The sequence below is a fragment of the Myotis yumanensis genome, unplaced genomic scaffold, assembly GCF_028538775.1.
Source record: "Myotis yumanensis isolate MYYU_CA2020_CCGP unplaced genomic scaffold, mMyoYum1.0.hap1 SCAF_17, whole genome shotgun sequence".
In the NCBI taxonomy this organism is placed as follows: Eukaryota; Metazoa; Chordata; class Mammalia; order Chiroptera; family Vespertilionidae; genus Myotis; species Myotis yumanensis.
Window position 1 is genome coordinate 35,131,373 of NW_027223768.1, and position 18,897 is coordinate 35,150,269.

Sequence of the window (18,897 nt, forward strand, 5' to 3'; positions counted from 1 at the left end):
AGAGCCAAATTTTTTAAACTTAAACTATATAGATAGGCACATTGTTATTCACTTAATTAGGGTACTCCTAAGGCCTAGGAAGAGCCACACTCAAGGGGCCAAAGAGCCGCATGTGGCTCGCGAGCCGCAGTTTGCCGACCACGGGTCTATACCAGTGATGGCAAACCTTTTGAGCTCGGTGTGTCAGCATTTTGAAAAACCCTAACTTAACTCTGGTGCCGTGTCACATATAGAAATTTTTTAATATTTGCAGCCATAGTAAAACAAAGACTTATATTTTTTATATTTATTTTACATATTTAAATGCCATTTAACAAAGAAAAATCAACCAATAAAATGAGTTCGCGTGTCACCTCTGACACGTGTGTCATAGGTTCGCCATCACTGGTCTATACTAACACTGTGCAGTAGAAATGTAATGCAAACCACGTATGTGATTTCAGTAGTTCAGCAGTCACATTTAAAAAGTAAAAAGTAATAGCGTTATTGAACCCAATATATCCAGAACATTGTCTTTTCATATGTGATCAGCATAGCGGAGTTCTTAGGGAGATGTTTTGCATTCCTTTTCCATGTCAAGCCTTCCCAAGCGGGTGTGCATTTACAGTACAGCATGTCTCGGCTTGGACGGGCCACATTCCAAGTGCTCCAGGGCCACCTCAGGGCCACCACACCGGACAGCACAGGCCTTTCTTCTTGCTGTGGCTCCGTTCTGCTGAGTCACTGTGAGAGCCATCTCACCTGGCGTCTGCTGCCCCCGATACTGCTGTCATTAACCTACTTATTAATGATAGGAGGGAGCAGAGGGAAGGCCAGATATTATAGGCAGGTCGTTTGGGCGGCTTTGCCAGGAAACTACAACTTTACACTCCCCAGGGGCCCAACAAAGGAGAGATAGACGCATGCCCAGTAAAGTTGGGGTGACTTAGGGAAGGTGCTTGCTGTCAGTCACCCCTGAGAACCAAGGTCATTGGCCAGAATGGGTGTGGCCACTGCAAGGGCAAGAAATTCGGGATATGTAATCCCCTGAACACAAGAGCTCCCTCGCTTGCCCTTGCTGCTCTTGGGACTCTTGGGACTTGTACGTCTGGGCTCTCCTGCATTCGCCCACGTGGCCCATGGCCATGAGGACCCCACACACAATGGACTGATGAGCTGCGACTAGTCTGATGCTGTACTGGACCCAAATGTAACATGGAGTGGAGCTCTGGACCCTGGCTTTGCTTCTCACTGCACTGACACCCCAGCTGCACCTCCTCGATGACTGGACTAAGAGAAACCCAGGGGTATCATTCCACACAAATAAAAATCACTCATTCTCCCATGCAAGTCTCAGGAAATTCTTATCCAAAAGACTCCACCCCCAGCACCCGTGGGGAAAAGGACCCACCACTTTGTTCGCTATCACCCTGATGTTTACTGTTCTGGGGAGCCCTCCCCTGTCCTCTCACTCGCCCATCTTCCCGTACACCTCCCTCTCCTCCCCTCTCCCTCCTGCAGAAGGCCTTGTTGTCAGACAAGACCCCTTTAAACAGGTGAGACAAAGGTGACAGATGTTCCTCATTTACATTCGGAGTCTAGCTGGCTTTTTGGCCCTGTTGAATGGCACCTCTATCAAAACATCTCATTTGGAAATGTCACAGTGGCTTCTGATAAGTCATCAGTCACCCTGCTGGTGGCTGACGGAGGGGTAACATGGTGGTGGCTCCTAATACACTGTGGAACGCGTCTTTTACAATCGCGGAGTGTTTTACTCATGCAACGGGGTATGGCTTCACTCTTGAAGGAAAGGAACCATTAACCCTGCCGCACCAGGCTCCTTGAGGCCTTTCCCCCTTAACTTTCCAACTTCTCTTTGCCTCCTTGCTCCTTTCCCACATGGAGCCAGAGTCTTCCTCTCTGCAGGCCACCCGCGGGCACCTCCTCTCCCACTGGTGCAGGAGCAGGCCCGCCACCCTCACGGCACCGCACAGGAAGCTGCTGTAAAAGTGGCCGCAGAACCCCACTCGGAATATAGTGCTCCGGGTGGTCCAGGAATCTCACCTGGGGCCTGAAAGAGCTCCCGTGGGGGAGGAAATCCCACCTTCTTTGCAGCCTTGTTGCTTTCTGGATGTGATCGCTGGTCCTCCCCTCTCCCCGTCCTCTGTCTCCCGTCCTCTGTCCTCTGTCCTCCCACGTGTGCTGCCGGCCGCTACCCCTGAGGGGCTGTACTGCAGGTGCCTACCTTTCCTATTTCCTCTCAATTTCAACAGAAACAAAAGTAGTTTGTTTGGAAAGGGACGGACAATCACTAAAAACTAGAGAAAAAGCCATCAGAAAATCACAGAAATAAGTCTCAGGTTTTTTCAGGCCACATATTTCTGATCAGAAATAAAGGCACTCAAGTCACTGGTGAGATGGGCTGGTCCAGTCCGAGGAGCCTGGCCCCCCTTCTGTCTGAAGTCCGCCCCCCACTCTCCCTTCTTGCTCCTCTCACCATGGAGGGCTTCCTCCTTCCCTCCCCTCACTTTTTCCATCTTCCTCCTCACCCCTTTGGGGCCGAGGCTTTGGCCAAGTAGCACAAGTAACCAAACATGGGCGGATAAAGGCCCTGGGTTGTTAACAGTTAAAGGAGGAACTCACTTGTCTGAAATAGCCATTCCTCAGGTGGGAATGCCTGCTCAGAGGGTGGCCTTGTAAACACAACCTAAACCCCAGGGCGCATCTTCTGGCACCATCCAGACAGGCTGGAGGAAAGCCACCTTGGCAGCTGATTCAAGCCATCCTTCATCCATTCTGACTTCATCGTCAGTGAAAGAAAATCAATCTCTCTCTCTCTCTCTCTCACACACACACACACACACACACACACACACCCCGAAGGCAGCATCTTGTAAAGCAGGGTGGGGAGTGTGTGGCCTGCAGGCCTCAAAATCATGTGGTCTGGCCCTGCCAAGGCATTGGGGCGAGTAAGTTAAATGTTTGACCAAATAGAGCAGGCTAATTTTTAAGTTGATAATTTTGTATGGCTCACAAATGATGTTATAAATATCCAAGTGGCGTTGGCAGAAAAAAGGTTCCCACCCCTGTAAAGAAAAAGAACTCTCATTCTAGAGCTGGACCAACCCGGCTCCAGTGTTGAGCTCTGCAACTTCTTACCTGGCTCTGGGCAATCCGTCCCCTCAGAGCTCGGTGTCCTCATCTGTGAAATCCTTTAAGGATGCCAGTCCCACTGAGCGATGCCCAGCACTGCCAGCTCACAATTGTGAATTCCCTTCCTCACCCCTCCCCATCCTCTCCCTCTTCCTCCCCATGCAGGTGCAAGGCAGGGAAGGTTCTAGGTGACCGACAAGCCCTCTGTGGGCCTTGGCCCGGTGGCTGGAAGTGGCCATGTGTGGAATCCAGATGGGATGAGCACATTAGTCCTTGAACGTCACCCACCTGCTCACCTAGCCTGGACAGGGTTGGACCAAACTCCAGCAGGACCCAAGTTAGCCACCCGTGACGGGGGACTGTCGCCTATACAAGAAGCCTTCTGTTAAAGGGGGCCCCACTGCCAGCCATGGGCAACCACGCCATTTGCCCCTTCACCCCAGCCCACATGTACTGAGCACCCCGCCATGTGCCAGGCCCCGTACAAGGCAGAGGGCAGCCGATGGAGCAGGCTCGGCCCCTGCTTGAGAAGCTCAGTCTAGGCAGGCAGGCAGGCGGTCCCTCCGTGGCTCCTGCTAAACTAGGGTAGGTGCTGCGGGAGCAGGAGGGGGGCCAGGTGTCACCAAGGAGATGACACTTGGAGGATAATTAAAAGCTCTCAACTTGGAGAATGGGAGGACACTGCAGAGCAACAAGCACAAAGGCCTGAACGTGCCCCGAGAGCAGCCAGTTCCTGCACAGGTCAGGGAAGGGAAGAGGAGGCCAGGCCGGGGAGGGTGGGCAGAATGGGGTGGGGGCAGCTGCTGGAGCAGCTGAGGGGTTTGCTCTTTGATCAAGGTGAGCCGGTGACCCCTCTCATCAGAGAGAGACCCAGTGGAGGCGGCAGCAGACGGATGAGAGCTCAGATGGGAACTGTGGGATGTCAGGAAAGAGCAGTGTAAGGGGAGCTTCAAGGAGGAGAAGGACCTGGGTGAGCCCGGAGGACTGGGAGATGTCGGTCCCCAGTGTAGGGGAAATGGCTTCCGGCTGCGTTCACCTCTCACCAAGCAACCTTTTCTCTGGTCCTGCAGGGGGCAGCTCAGAGCTAGAGGGGTACACGCCCCGCCCCATCCTGCTGGAGCGAGAACGCACTCTGAGCTCCTGCTGTGTGCGGGCCCATGCCAGTCTCTAATCGTCCACATAACCCTGTGAGGACGTCCCGTGTTACAGATAGAGTAACTGACACCCAGAGCAGGTGAGTCATTAGTTTAAGGTCACACAGCTTAAGAAATAGAAGCAGGCCTTGAACTAGGGTCTTTCATAATCTAAAGGCTGTTCCTTCCACTCTGCCCTGCAGAGCATTTAGTTCCCAGCTTCCTGAGCCTGGTCTGTGTCTAGCCCCCGGGCTTCTGGAGGAATTTAGATGACATTGACGCCGCCTTCATCGTCAGAAGGCTGTCACGGGGTGACAGGAAACAGTAGGTACAGAGCTGTCACAATCGGGAAAATGAGGTGATGAGGAAGGCACTTGGGGGCCGCCTCGGTATTGGGGGCAGCCACAGTCCTGCCTGTCATAGTCTGCCTCGGTGTCCCCAAACCCATCCTAAGCCCCCTCTTCAAGCAGGCAGAGTCCAGTCCCCAACATCCACCACTGGCTTCCGAAAGAGAGTCCCCTTTATGGAAGGCGACCACCCATCGTGTTCAGAACTGACTGAGGGACCGTCATCGGCACTATTGGAAATTTGATGCAAGCTTTGGGCCTTCCCTCCAGAAAGACTCACCCGCATGGCACAGGCTCACTCACAAACGTATTTGCACACAACTGCACTTGTTCCCAGACTCCTCACTCGCCTGTAGGGATATGTAGGAGCGTTCTCTCTCTCTCTCTCTCTCTCTCTCTCTCTCTCTCTCTCTCTCTCTCTCTCTCTCTGGACGTGCTGGGGGAATGTGCTTACGATGGACCAGTCCTGGCCGTGCCTCCCCCGCTCCCTCCTTGTCCCACAGGTTTGGGAGAAAGCAGAGGACTAGAATTCACACCCAGTCATTGCTTTCCAGGGGTGTGGGGGGAGGTTGAAGCCACCGGCCACAAGAGAGTCTGTCCATTTAAATTGCTTACGGTCCTTCCTGCCAGGGTGTGGGTGGGCTGCCCGGACAGTGGGGAGTGGGCTGCCTGAAGATCGGTCCCACTTCACATCGCTCAGGAGGCCAGCTCTCAGGACCCAGGATGCTCCCCCTTAGACTGAACTCTCTGGGAAAAGCTTGGGAGGGGAGGAGGCGGATGCTACGGTCACATCCCTCCCACCAGCCACCTCGGGAAGTTCTGTCTGTCCCAGGTGGGAAGCACGGGCAATCCTAATAGAGCTGCCTAATCACTTGTTTAAATTAGACATGTGGAGTGTAATGACTCCTGGCTGGGACCAGAGAAAGCCATCAGCTGTCCTCTGCAGGGACCAGACCTGCCAGCCACACATGGCCCCACGGGCTGCAGGAGCAGGGCATTCTCCCTGAGGCAGGGCTGGCCGGCTGGGGAGCCCAGGGGTTGAGGGGCAAAGGCAGCTGACACCTCGCTCCCTCCCTTCCTTACTCTGCTGCTCCCGGGCCCAGGGTGACCCTGGGAAGCAGGAGGAGAGGACCCGAGACAGCTGCCTAGCTCTGCCACTGGCGCCCGAAGGGCAGCTCCTGGCACAGGTGGGTCTGGAGTAAGCACCCGCACTTGCCTCCCAGCTGCAGGGGACAGAAAATCGGGCAAGTCCTAAGGCTTCGCAGGCCCAGGGGTGTGGCCATAAAGCCAGTAGGTTCGCTGTTTACCCAGAGTTTTGAGGTCTGGGGACAGAGGCGCGAGGGAAATATTAGCTACAGGCCTGTTAATTACTACTGTTTTTATCATTATTACAGAGGAGAGTGTTCCCCTGTTAATTCCCTGGGAAAACAGGCTGGCGCCACCCAGGCCTAGTGCCTAGGAGAACAAGCTCTGGCAAAGTACAGTCTCCCAATTCGCTCCCCTCCAAGCTGGTTCACGTGGCCAGGCATGGTGCCTCTCTGCCTCTGCCAGGCCGCCCAACACACACACACACACACACACACACACACACAGATACACACATGCTATACATGCACACACATGCATGCCGAGAGAGAGAGAGAGAGAGAGAGAGAGAGAGAGAATGGGATTGTTGCTCTTACTGGCTGTCTGACCTTGGGCATGAGGCTTAACTTAGCCTCAGTTTCCTCATCTGCACAGTGGGGGCAATATGAGTTGTTATAAGGATGAAAAGAGGTAGTGAGTGGCAAGTCCCGGCAGAGAATAAGCCCTTAATGAAATTAGCTATCTTTTGCATTATTTTAGCTATATGAGGCATATGTCATTGCCCCCATTTTATTTATTTTTGTTTTTGTTTATTCAGTCAACAGCCCCATTTTAGAATGGAAGGGACTGAGCCCAAGAGGTGGGTCCCCAGCACAGGTGTGGGGCAGGCACTCTGCCTTCCTCCTGCGAGGCCGTGGGCCGTGTGAGGCTCCGTGTTTGCAGAGTGGAGGTGCTTGGCCCCCTGCTGGCACCGCTCCAAGCCTGGGCTCCCCCCTCAGGCCAGGCTGGCCCCTGGGGAGACAGGAGGCCCAGCTGGGCCAGGACTGCAGCCCAGGAGGACAGCGCCTCTCCACAACTGCAGGGGCTGGGGGCTCCCTGCACTTGCGCACAAAGGAGGGACTCCCAAAGGCGGGAGCTGAGTCTCAGGGTCATGGAGCCCAAAGATGCTTCACCAGCCGGAGGGTGGGAGCCTGGGTGGCCTCCCATAGCCCGGCTCCATTGAGGGCAGGTTAGGTGCCGGGTGGTTTCTTGGCAAGTCATGCCTTTTCCGTTTCACCCTCTCTCTTACCCAGGAGGTTCTCCCCCACACCCAGCCTAGTGTCCTATGGCATATCATCTGGTTTCCTGACCTGGTCCTGAGAGGAGATGGACTTGGCTTCAGGCCCCAGCCAGACACTTGCCTGTGGCGGCCAGGAAGAGAGGCTGGGCCTTTGCGTATGCTGGCCAGTCCTTGGGGCCTGGGTGTGACCTTTCACACGCACATGCTAGGCCTCGCCCCCCCCCCCCCCCCCCCCCCAAGCTTCATGCAGGAATGTTTGCCTGGCTGGGGACTGGAATGGAAGCCATTCACAGGATGAGATAAGAGAAGGTCACCAGCCCTAGGAGGTGGCCGGGCTGGTTTGAACCACGCCTCTGCTACAGACCCCTTCCTTGGTCTCAGACAGTCACTTAAGCCTTGGGGTCCGGTCTGTGATGAGAATGCCGCCTTCCTACTCCGCGGGGGAGGAGGACTCCACGAGGTCAGCACGGGAAGGCTGTGCTTGGTGCCCACGTAACACGTGCTGCTGCAGATGCTGAAGCGAGGGTTGGGGGCCTGGCCAGGATAATAACTCTGAACCCTGACACATAGGATCAATGCTGGTGATTAGATCCCCAGTCTGCTGCCTGTGGACAAGCCCAAGGCCTAATGCTTGGGCCGGAGCAGGCACTCACAGTTGGGGCCCCTCCACACTCAGGGAATGCTTTCCTGGAGCAGGAGAGAGGCCAGGGAAAGTGGAGAAGAGAAAACCCCAGCACTTTCTCCTCTGTGCGCCCCGCTCCTCAGCTCCTGGAGGAACTGAGCTGCGTAATACAATGGGATTTAATAAAATGCCTTTAACTCCCAAAGTTTGTCTGCTGCCAGCTCCTTAATTAAATTGCCCAATGCCGCTCTGCGATGGCAGCACAAACTCCTGTGTTTAAAGAGCACGGTGTTGCCATGGCACCCCCGACAGACAGGGCCAGCGGGTGTGGAGGAGCATACAGATGAGGCGTGGGGGTGGCCCCTGCCCACAGTGTCCACCCCATACCCTGCGTGTACACACACACACACACACACACACACTCACACACTCACACACAATCAGGCAGGCTCTGATTTCCTGGGAAAGGCTTTATCCTCACTAGGAATGCTGAGCCTGGGCCTTGCAAAGGGATCCTCAGGGTGGCAATGGGGGCATTTGAGCAAAGCAGAGCTGGCCAACTGGTATGGCTGTGGCAGGTCCCAGGCCCAGCGCTGGGCACTCAGGACAGCCCTGGAGGGCCTGGGGCAGCTGTGTCTCATCTCCCCAGCCCAGGCTCTGAGGGGAGCAGCCCCTCCCCAGGGGCACGTCACAAATACACTGTCTCTGCCTGCCTCCACGGGGAAGGGAGGGACACACTGGACCAGCCTGATTGCCTGGATGGAAGGAGTATGTGCTTTCACACGTGGAGGGTGGAGGGCAGAGATTCCCACTTTCTGGATTTTTCCTTCAGATGCAGTGGCTCTCAGTCCAGGCTTCCCATTAAAACCAGTTGGGGGATTTTTTCACCAACATTTTATGCAAATTTTCAAATATACAGCAAAGTTGAAAGAATTTTACAGTGAGCAACGATATGCCCACCATCTACCAGACCCGACCATTAACCTTTCCCATCACATCTCTCCATCTGTCCCTCAATCCATCTCATTTTGGGTGCATTTCTAAGTAAATTGCCGACATCAGTGCACGTCATTCTAAATTCTTCAGTATGCATAACTATGGACTTTAATTTTGTTTTACAGGGTTGTTGTTTTTCTTTTGATATAAAATTTACATACAAAGAAATACTGAAGAGCTCTTTGTGTGTTTTAAATGCCAAGTCCCCAGAGATTGGCTGAATTGGTCTGGAGAGGGACAGGGGCAGCGATTCTCATTTTTATCACTCCCAAGCAGAATGTGGAACTCTCCCGGCCACGCCCTTTAAGCCCCAGGCCCCTCCTCCAGGTGCTCTCCGTGTATGCCGTCCACCTCCAAGCGCACGCTTTGTTTATTTACTGTGGCCCTCGGCGTCCAGGCACATCCATTGTTCTCGTGTTCGAGTTATAGAGGGGGTCCTCCTGTCGTGTCCATTTCCCAACGGCAGAAACCATATCCGGTTGAGATGCCGTGCGTGTCGCAGCAATGAAGCCGTATACCCTTTATTTTGCTTATCCGGGTGCTTGTGAGGACTCGGACTGTGGAGTGGATGGAAAAGACAATGATGCTAGTGGAGGGTATTCCGAGTTTTCGATGTCAGCGAGCATGGGGTCCTGGGGTCATAGCTGAGGACAGCGGCAACAGTGGGTCTGGTGCTATTGATAGAGGTGATGGGCTGCAGGTGGGGTGACCAGGTGATGCGTTGTGCAGGTGGTCATCGTAGTGACACTGCTGACGTCACCCTCTGAGGGCGATGTGCTGACAGATGCTTATCCGCCCACTGATACCCACCTGGGAAAGTGTTGGCTGTCACATGAACCGGAGGTTCGGTCTTCCCACCGGAGAGCCCCAGGGTTGCAAGGTGCAGCTCCTTCCGAAATGCTGAGGCCACCCGAGAGCCTTCACCCCCGGAGCCTGGAAGAGGCGGACTGCGCGCTGCAGCCCACGCTCAGCCGCCCTGTTCCACTGCCAGGCCCGGCCCCAGGAAGGTTTATTTGGGATGAGCAGACCTGGGAGCCACTGGACTTGGGATGCCAGCCTTCTCATGATCCATAGGGCTTTTATTTGCTGCCTGTGTGGTTTCCTGTCCTTCCATACCTGGTACACTCTTGAGGGAGGACAGAGGGGAAGTGGCCCCTTCCTTAACCCAGGCAACAGGGGACAGAGCGATGCAAAGCCAGTGCTTAACTGGTGTCCCTCTGAATTGTTCTGGGCTACTGGGCTAAGGAGGGAGGTCCAAGGATGAGGTTGGGCTGCTAAGACTTTTTTTTTTAGTATATAAATAAGCCCAGAGAATGATGCTGAAAAACACCTTTAAAATAACGTTGCCCAACCCTTTTGTTTTACAGATGAGAAGACCTGGGCCACGTGGGCAGCAAATAAAATCCCTGTTGAGAACAACAGTAAATACCCTCATGTACATATATCTCTAATGATGCAAAGACACCCCACACCTGTGGCCTGACTGGAGCTTAGACCAGCCCTGCGAGCTGCCGGGAGCTTCCTGCCGGTCTGACGATGGCTCCCGAGTCCCTCCCAGATTCTTCCCACTAGCAACGAGCCAGGTGATGTTTTGTAGCACGTGCAGCTCACCGTACATATTTCACACTCGTGCTTCCATGTGTCTGTGCCGCATCTCTGTGCAAAAGACTTCTGTCCCCACTTCTCGGAGGAGAAAACTGAGGCTCCTGGAGGTTAAGCATCTTGCCCAGCTGGCACAGCTTCACTGTGCAGCGTGGAACTAGAACCCAGGATCCCTGTGTTCATGTCCTAGGGTTGCCATACACAAAGCACTACAAGCCATGAGGCTTAAATAAAGGAAATCCATTGTCTCACAGCTCTGAGGTCAGAAGTCTGGAGTCAGGGCGTCCATCAGACCAGGCTCCCTCTGAAAGCTGGAGGGAAGACTCCCTCCTGGCCACTCCCAGCTTCTAGGGGTGTCTCCCCTCAGCTTGCAGCTGCAGCCCTCCCGTCTCCGCCTCTATCCCCACGTGATTCTCCCAGTGCCTGTGTGTCTGCATCCAAACTTCCCTCCTTTTACACGGACGCCAGTCATTGGGTTAGGGCAGTGGTTCTCAACCTTCTGGCCCTTTAAATACAGTTCCTCATGTTGTGACCCAACCATAAAATTATTTTTGTTGCTACTTCATATCTGTAATGTTGCTACTGTTATGATTCGTAATGTAAATATCTGATATGCAGGATGGTCTTAGGCGACCCCTGTGAAAGGGTCATTCGATCGCCAAAGGGGTCGCGACCCACAGATTGAGAACCGCTGGGTTAGGGCCACCGCAATCCAGTATGATCTCATCTTAACTTGATCCCATCTGCAAAGACCCCATTTCCAAATGAAGGTCACATTCACATGTACTGGGAGTTAGGGCTTCAATATATCTTCGGGGGGAGGAGGGGTCACAGGTCAACCATACCCTCCCTGACCCAAGCCAGTGGCCTTCCACTCGTGCAGTTTGCATCCTGTGCTCCATCCCGTCCATTTCCTCCTCCCCATCTCTCACCACCGAGGACGAGGCGCTCTCCTCTCCTGCAAGACAGGGAGCTGGGAGCACTTTTCATCTTCTGCTTCCCAAGTTACCAAGATGCTAAGGTAGAATCATGAAATACAGTTGGGCCTTTTGTCCTCTCTATTCCCAGACAGTAAAAATCATTAAGGCTTGCTCTTAATTAGTTTAATTTCGAGACTTCTCAATATTGATTTAACCTCCACTCCTTTGTACTTGCTGCAGGCACTGAATTATGCCTGTTATTGATCGCGGATGGAAGCGTTTCCAGCCACCAGACTCAGGGGCGCTGGGAGCCGCGGGTCCCCCAGGGCGGGCGGGGGGCGGTGCTGGGCTCAGGAGGCGGGGACCAACTTGGAGAGAGGGAGCCTCCAGGCCAGATTGGGACGGGCCCTCCCTGAGGAAGGGCTGCTCGGCTTAGGCCAGGGGCCAGTCTCTTTCTCTTGGGTTGGCCCAGGCTCAGGGAGTTTGACTGAGAAGTCAGCTGGCAGTCTCCCAGTCCCATTCCAGGCCCGAGGAGAGCTGGGCAGGGGGCGCTGCAGGAGGGTGACGTGGGGTCAGGATTTAGAGCACAGGCTATGGCACCGGCCACCACCAAGCTGGAGTCCTGGCTCGACCAGCTGCGCGTCCTTGAGCATCTCACACCTGTGACACGGGCCAGTCACCCCATGTCACCCCATTCAGTGCAGCCACTCAGGGCAGGCCCCAGCCCAAGGCCTGGCTCCGTCCTCAGTCAGTGGCTACCATGGTCACTGCTGCTGTCCCACTGGGAAGAGAAGGCCTACACTTGGCATCACACTCTATCTTCTAGCCCTGGCCCCATTACTCACTGGCTGTGTGATCTTGGGCAACTCATTTTAATATCCTTTCCATTGAAATGGGAGTAACGGCACCTCCGACCTTGCAGGGCTGTTGCGAGAATCACATAGGATGGTGGATACGGAAGAATTTAAATTGCAAGGAGCATCCACTCCTGACGGATTATGAGCATTGATGGCTATAGTGGCCACTGCCCTACATGCGCCCTTTGGCGGCCCTCTGCCTGCACTACTGTGTCCAGACCGTTCAGCTCTGGCGCGCTGCTCCAGCCCCTTCCCACATCACGTACACGGGACCTCGGGGCAGCCACCTCGGAATTCACGCCCTGCATTTTACCCAGGCTGCCTCCAATATGCGCACGGTGCCTTCCGCCATCTGTGCGCCTGCTGACCTGCTGACTCAGGCAGCACTTCCCTTGTGGTTTTTTTAAAACAGCTTTAGTGAAGTTGTGAATTTGCATTCCATCAAATTCACCCATTTCTAGTGTGCAATTCAATGCCGTTGGGTAAAGTTGCTCTGATTTTTTTGCCCAACTTCCCACCTGAAGCAGAAGTGTGTTCTCTCCTCCCTTGTGCCCGTTGCCCTTGGTAAGTGCCTGTGACACCGGCTCCAATGCTGTGGCAGAGCGGTTTTTTATCTGGGCCTTCCTGCCTGCCCTCCCCATAACCTTGTACCCCTACACCCGCATCACATCAGCATCCAATCAGGGCCCGGTGAATGCTCGTTGTGTGCACAGTGGAGGTGAGGGCGGGGGGCGGGGCTGGGGGGTGGGGGGTGGAAACTCTAGTCTTAACTGTCAGGATAATGATAAGAAACTCATCATATATATACACATACACATACCTATACATAATTCTAATCTCAGCTTGGCCATTATCTAGCCCAGCAGATCTCAAATGGGAGCAGCTAGAGGGTTTGGGCAAACCTGGGCCTGGCCCCTCCCTCAGAGAGTCTGAGTCAGGCCGGGGCTGGGTCCGAGAACCCGCATTTCTAACAAGTTTGCAGGTGATGCTGATGCTGGGATCCAGGAACCACCATGTTAGAACTGCCCGCCGCTCTGGCCCAGCCCTCTCATTTCATGGGTGAGGAGCCAAGGCCTAGAGAAATGAGAGGACAGGTTCTCAGTCAGTCCCAAAGCCCAGACTAAAACCTAGGCCTCTGTCCTGGCCTCTGCCTCCCCCTCTGGCTTCAGAGAGGCAGGCTGAGGGGTGCAGAAGGTGGACAGAGCTTCCCCAGGGCCTGGGCCCACCTGGGGAGGGGAGATGGAGGAGGAGCTGCTGAGGGAGAGGTCAGCGGGATTGGAGAGGGGACCAAAGGCGGGGGACCAGGTGAAGGAGTGGCCAGGGCAGGCCTGCAGGAGGAGGTGAGGGATGACAGCCATTCTCCCCGCAGTCGGAGGCGGGGGAGGGGGGGAGAGGGTTGGGAGGGGCCGCTGCAGGCCTCAGCTGCAGCCATTCATCTCGCAGGCTGCCTGAGACAGCTGACAGAGGGAGCAGGCGCTGAGCCCGGCAGACACCAGGCTCCTTCCGCCAGCGATTTATCTCTGGGCTTCATCTGGCAAACCTGCTGATGAAACGAGTCTCCTTCTCTCTCCGCCTCATCAATTTTCATTCTCATTTCATTTTCCTTTTCCGTTAGAAGACGTTCAGCCTTTCTCCTTGTTTAACTGGCCTCCCCATTTGATCCACTGCCCATTCTCCTCAGCCATCCAGGCCCCCAAGCCTCTCCCCAACATCTCCCCCCAGCTCCACCCCCATGCCCTGGGGGTCCCTCCCTCTGTGCACAAATACTGGAGAGAGAAATCCAATGCACCCCCTCCCCCCCGCCCCATCGATCTCCCCCATTCACCTCAAACAGGACTGGAAGATCTATGGTGCCTCCCTTTAGTTCTGGAGCAGCTCACAGTCTGAGAGAAGAGATGAGCATCATACTGGACCAGATTCTTAGAGGATGCAGGAGGGGCGAGGGGCTGGTTAATTGGTAATGGCTGTGGTCAGGGACAGCTTCTGAGAGGTGCGGTATAAACTAAGACTTCAGAGATGACTTCACACATGAGAAAATGAACTTCTAGGCAAGGGCCCTGCATGTGCAAAGGCACTGGGGCAGCAGAGTATTGCTTGCACCTCTCTGAAGGCTCCCCCTGCCCTTGCATCTAGCTCCTAGGAACCCACTGTGCCCAAAGGGATGTCCTGGAGCCTTGGCTTCCAGAGGGAGCCTTCTGAGAATGCTACCGGGTCTGCCCCACACCCCCACCTGATTCTAGAAAGAACAGGGTGGATTATAGGGAAGAAGGCTGGAGGGCTCACGGATCTGGGCGTGGCTGCCCCTCTGGCTTCTGACTGGCCAAGGTGGAATGCTGTCAAGCTGGGACACTTAGCTCTGCGGGAGGGACCTCTTCCCCCTTCCAGTGTCTGTCTGGTGGTCTAGGAGCCAGGGATTGTGCCTCAGCAAACAGAGGAGATGAAAGGGAAGGGGGCTCTACTGAGCTCCAGGCACTTTATGGACATGCCCCCCGTGAGGCAGGAGCACCTGAGTGAGGGTGTCCAAGGCCACAGAGCCAGCACCAGGATTCACACGGGAACCACTAGCCTAAGCCCTCCCGGGGGGAGGGGGGTGGGTAGAGTGCACAGGATTTGGCCGGAGGGGAGCCTGAGAGAGCTCCGGAAGGGTGAGCATCATCAGAGGATCCTGTTGAATCCAGAAGCAGAAACTGAGTCAGAGAAAAGCACCTTCTCTCCCTGAGGGAAGGGCTCAAGTGGCTGAGCAGCGGCCAGAGCCATGGGCAGGGGCAGGGGCAGGGGCAAGGGCAGGGGCAGGGGCAGGGCGCGGGCCTGAGGAAGCCGGGCTCTGGGTGCCATTGTGTCTCCTGCCAGTTGGTGAGGAAGGAGGCGGAAGGGGCCTGAGCCCAGACGCTGAGCCCCCTGGTCTTCGGGAGCTCTGGAACAACCTGCCCCTCCTCTCTCCCTGCCCTCCCTTCCTTGCCTTCCTTTCCTGCTTCCACAGATGTTTTCTGAGCTCCTACTATGTGCCAGACAGTTGGAGGAACTGGCCACTTGGAGCATAGTCCCTTTCCCTGTGGGGCCCACAGTCTGGTGGGGGAGACAGACAAGTAAACGGGTAGTTTATGACGGAGGGATTTTGGGGCACAGAGGAGCCCCAGAGAGGGAGGGGTGGAGCAAAAGTCTGGCAGCGCCTGGTGGTGGGATCCGCCGGGTACTGCTCTCGGTGCTGGCAGGGTGGCTCCACTCCCTGCAGTCCTTTCGGTACAGTGCGACCAGACAGAAGGACTGACGCCCTCCACTCCTAATTCAGAAATAGCCAGACAGGCTGCCTCCCAGGCCCAGAGCTCTACCACCCTCTGCCAGGCTGGCCAGGAGACCTGGGAACAACGCTATGCCCGGGACAAGCCCCTTCCCTCCCGGCCCAGGAGAGTTTGGTGGGGTTTTTTTAAATATATTTTATTAATTTTTTACAGAGAGGAAGGGAGAGGGATAGAGAGTTAGAAACATCAATGAGAGAGAAACATCGATCAGCTGCCTCCTGCACACCCCCTACTGGGGATGTGCCCGCAACCAAGGTACATGACCTTGGCTGGAATGGAACCTGGGACCATTCAATCTGCAGGCCGACGTTCTATCCACTGAGCCAAACTGGTTAGTGCCCAGGCGGGGTTTTTACTGGAACCCTGACACCTCTCCAGAGAGGAAGGGAGGGGAGGGGAGGGGAGGGGATGGCAGGGCACCAGACACCTCCTCTTTCCCCAGGGGATGCCTCCAATTTCCCTCCCTGCTCTCCTCCAGGATCCCCCCTCCCCCCCCACCCCCAACCGTCCACTCTTGGTAGTCAGCTTCTGGCACCAGAATCATAAGAGGAGAAAGGGCTGCCAGTGAAACACACCCGGGCCCAAATCCTGGCTCTCCACACTTCGCTGTGGGTCCTCGGGCTGGCCCACTGAGCTTGGGGTTTCTGACCTAAAAAGTGCCTCCTCCCAGGTTGCCGGGTGCGGCCAGCAGATAGAGACCCCGCACGGAGGAGGTGCCCAGGGATGGCGCATCTTCCTCTGGGGCTTCGCTCTCTGCATCCTTGCTGTGGTGTCAACCAGAGCTGAAGGGACTCACTTACCGAGAGGGAGATGCTCAGTGGAACAATGGTTTTCCAGCTTTTGTAGCTGCAACCCAAGGCCAAACGCGCATGCCTTTTCATCATGTCCCTGGACAGTGTGTGCGTGTGTGCGTGTGTGTGTGTGTGTGTGTGTGTGTGTGAAATAGAGGGGGGGATTCTCGGCCATGTTTAGTCTAGCTGCATACAATGCACTCTGATGTTTCTATTTTCATTTCTGTTTTTAAAATGCAGATTGTGACCCACTTTCAGATGTTTTCGTGACCCACTAATGGGCTGCCCTTCACAGTTCACGGCCGTGGAGCACGCCCCGCCCCTGCAGGGGAGGTCTGCCCTGCACCGCACTCTGGAGAGACAGAAATCAATAGCGGAGCATCGTTTCCTCGAGGAGCCCGAAGCCTGGCCGGGACGGCACATCTGCAGCCTGACGGCGAGAACGGTGCTGTGTGGAGGTCTGTCCCAGGCTCTCTGGGCCTGCGGTGGGAGGGGAGGGGTAACCACCCTTCGTGAGGGGATTGGGGAAAGCACCTCAGAGGAGGGGGCATTTAGGAGGGGTTTTGATGGCTGAAGAGGAGCTCGGTAGTTGAAGCTGCTTTGCAGGCAGCCTGAGAAGCCCAAGGGGTGAAAGGAAGTAGCAAGTCTGGTTTAGTGGGAGCACAGGGTGTCTGGGCAGGAGAGGCTCAGTTAAGGGTGAGGAAGAGAGACCGAAGAGCACAGGGTGTGTGGGTGGGGGGGGGGAGGAGAGGGAAGGGTCAAGATGGCAGAGGTTTGCAGCCGTGGAGGTGCATGGCAGGGGTGCTGCCTGACAGAGATGGGGCTGAAGAAGCAAGAGCAGGTTTGGTGGGAGAAGATGGAGAAGATGCTGGGATTGGGGCACGTTGAGTGTGAGGAGCCTCTGAGGCAAGCAGGTGGAGGCGTTGGGGGCGGTTAGAAGTGAGGCTGGGCCCCGCCTTCCTGACCACCTGTGGGCATGTCCTTGGCCCAGTGCCCCAGGGCCCTAAGGAGAAGACTGGGGGGGTGAGCAGAAAGGGGGTGAGCAGCGCTGCACCCGATACTGGCCAGGACCCAGCAGGGCTTCGGGGAAGGGAGTCACAGGCGTACAAGGCCAGGAGGTCATCCTGCCATCTCCCGCCTCAAGGCAGCCTGGCACTCACGGGCCCAGGCCACAGGATCCAGCCAGAGCAGGGCCCTAAGGCGTGGAGCAATTTCTCGATACGGGAACTATGGAACGAGCGAGGAAGAGGACTCAGTCTCCCTTCCTGGAAAAGGCTGATGAAGCATGAGACCCTGAGAAGCCAGAGCCCTCAGGGAACACAAGGATGAATTGGGGAACTTCAAGTCTGAAGTTCCGGCACTCCCTAAAGTTTCCAAAGACCGTGTCCCCGTTGTGATGGAAAAGGAAGGGAAATCTGGGTTTAAAAGATGAAACTGGCCCTAGTCCGTTTGCTCAGTGGTTAGAGCACTGGCCTTCGGACTGAAGGGTCCTGGGTTCGATTTCGGTCAAGGGAACGTACCTTGGTTGCAGGCTCGATCCCTGGCCCTGGTCAGGGCACAGGAGGGAGGCAACCAATTGATGTATCTCTCCCACATCAATGTTTCTCTCTCTGTCTCTCTTCCTCCGTTCCACTCTCTCTAAAAATCAATGGAAAAAACATATCCTTGAGGGAGGATTAACAACAACAAAAAAGATGAAACTGGTTGATGGTGACAGAAGTTAAGACAGTGGCTAACGCCAGACGGGGGCGGGATGGGACTGGAAAGGAACCTTCTAGAAGGCTGGAAATATTTCTGTCTTGAGCACAGTGGTAGTTATACTGGAATCCACACATGTAGACATTCATGCAGCTGTGCCCTTGGAATTGGTGTTACTTGTGCACTCTGCTGTACAAATGTTACACCCCAATAATATTCTTTAAACGCTGAATACAAACGATGAGAGATGAGAAGTAAGAAGAGAAGATGGAATAAGAGGCAACATCAGGGGCAAATGAAGGGACTAAGAAGCGTGGCCTCTGCCTTACGCCCACAGCTATTCTGTGAGCCACGTCCCAGCCTGGGCATTTGAGGCCCAGAGAATGCCCCACTGTGCCCAAGGTCACACAGCGAGGGGCAGAGCCAGGTTCAAACTGATCGCAAAGCCCAGGACCCTCCCTTCGCCTCTCCCCCTTTGCATGAGTCATGCCTGGAATCCAGGCTCTGGAAGACTGGATAAACGCCCGCCGAGCGCACCCCCGCCGAGGTCTCCTTCCGCTCTGAGGTCCTAGTTGTCTATGATTAAGTGAGAGGTGGGAGTGAGGGCCATGCTCACCTCCCAGGAGGGGCAGAGGCCAGGTGCGCAGATGGAGCGCTGGCTTCCCTCCCTCGGCAGCCCTTCCACCCAGCGCTTATCTGCCGGTGAGGAGGCCGGAGTTTATCAAGGCTACACTCAATTATGCTGCCCATCTGTCTGCGCAGCTCAGGGGGGCCTGGCACTGAAGCTTCGAAGGCCGGGCAATCGATCACCGCCTGCCCGCCCGCCCCTCCCTCCAGAACCCCAGCTCCCAGGGGTGGGGTGGAGGTGCGGGGGGCGCGGGGGGGGGGGAGATTTTGGGACGGAGGCTGTGAGAGGCTGCAGGAACAGTAATTTAGATGTGGCAGGAGCACAGGCACTGTGCTGGGGTGGGGCGGGGCTGGAGAGGAGGAAAGGGCAGCTCTGGCTCCTGACAACAGCGTCTGCAGAGCTTAGTTTAATAATCAGGTCCTCACGCTGCTCAATCCAGAGCAGCTGCCTGGGGGAGGTGGGGCCTGCAGAGCCAGCCCTTCCAAGAGAAAACGTGTCCCCTGGAGT

The 18,897-nt window shown here is 55.5% G+C and overlaps 1 protein-coding gene across 3 annotated transcripts in view; it reads left to right on the forward strand.

The window, feature by feature from the left end:
• The window catches only part of LRRN2 (leucine rich repeat neuronal 2), a 59,386-nt gene that overhangs the window by 33,645 nt on the left and 6,844 nt on the right, over positions 1-18,897 (forward strand). Inside the window, exons 1-3 of one of the 3 annotated variants that reach the window (XM_070396458.1) lie at positions 4,292-4,366; positions 9,963-10,178; positions 16,305-16,522. The gene's annotated coding sequence lies outside the window, so the exon portion shown is untranslated. Of the gene's footprint in view, positions 1-4,291; positions 4,367-9,962; positions 10,179-16,304; positions 16,523-18,897 lie in introns of those variants that run through there. The other 2 variants (XM_070396457.1, XM_070396459.1) reach the window with 2 other exon arrangements.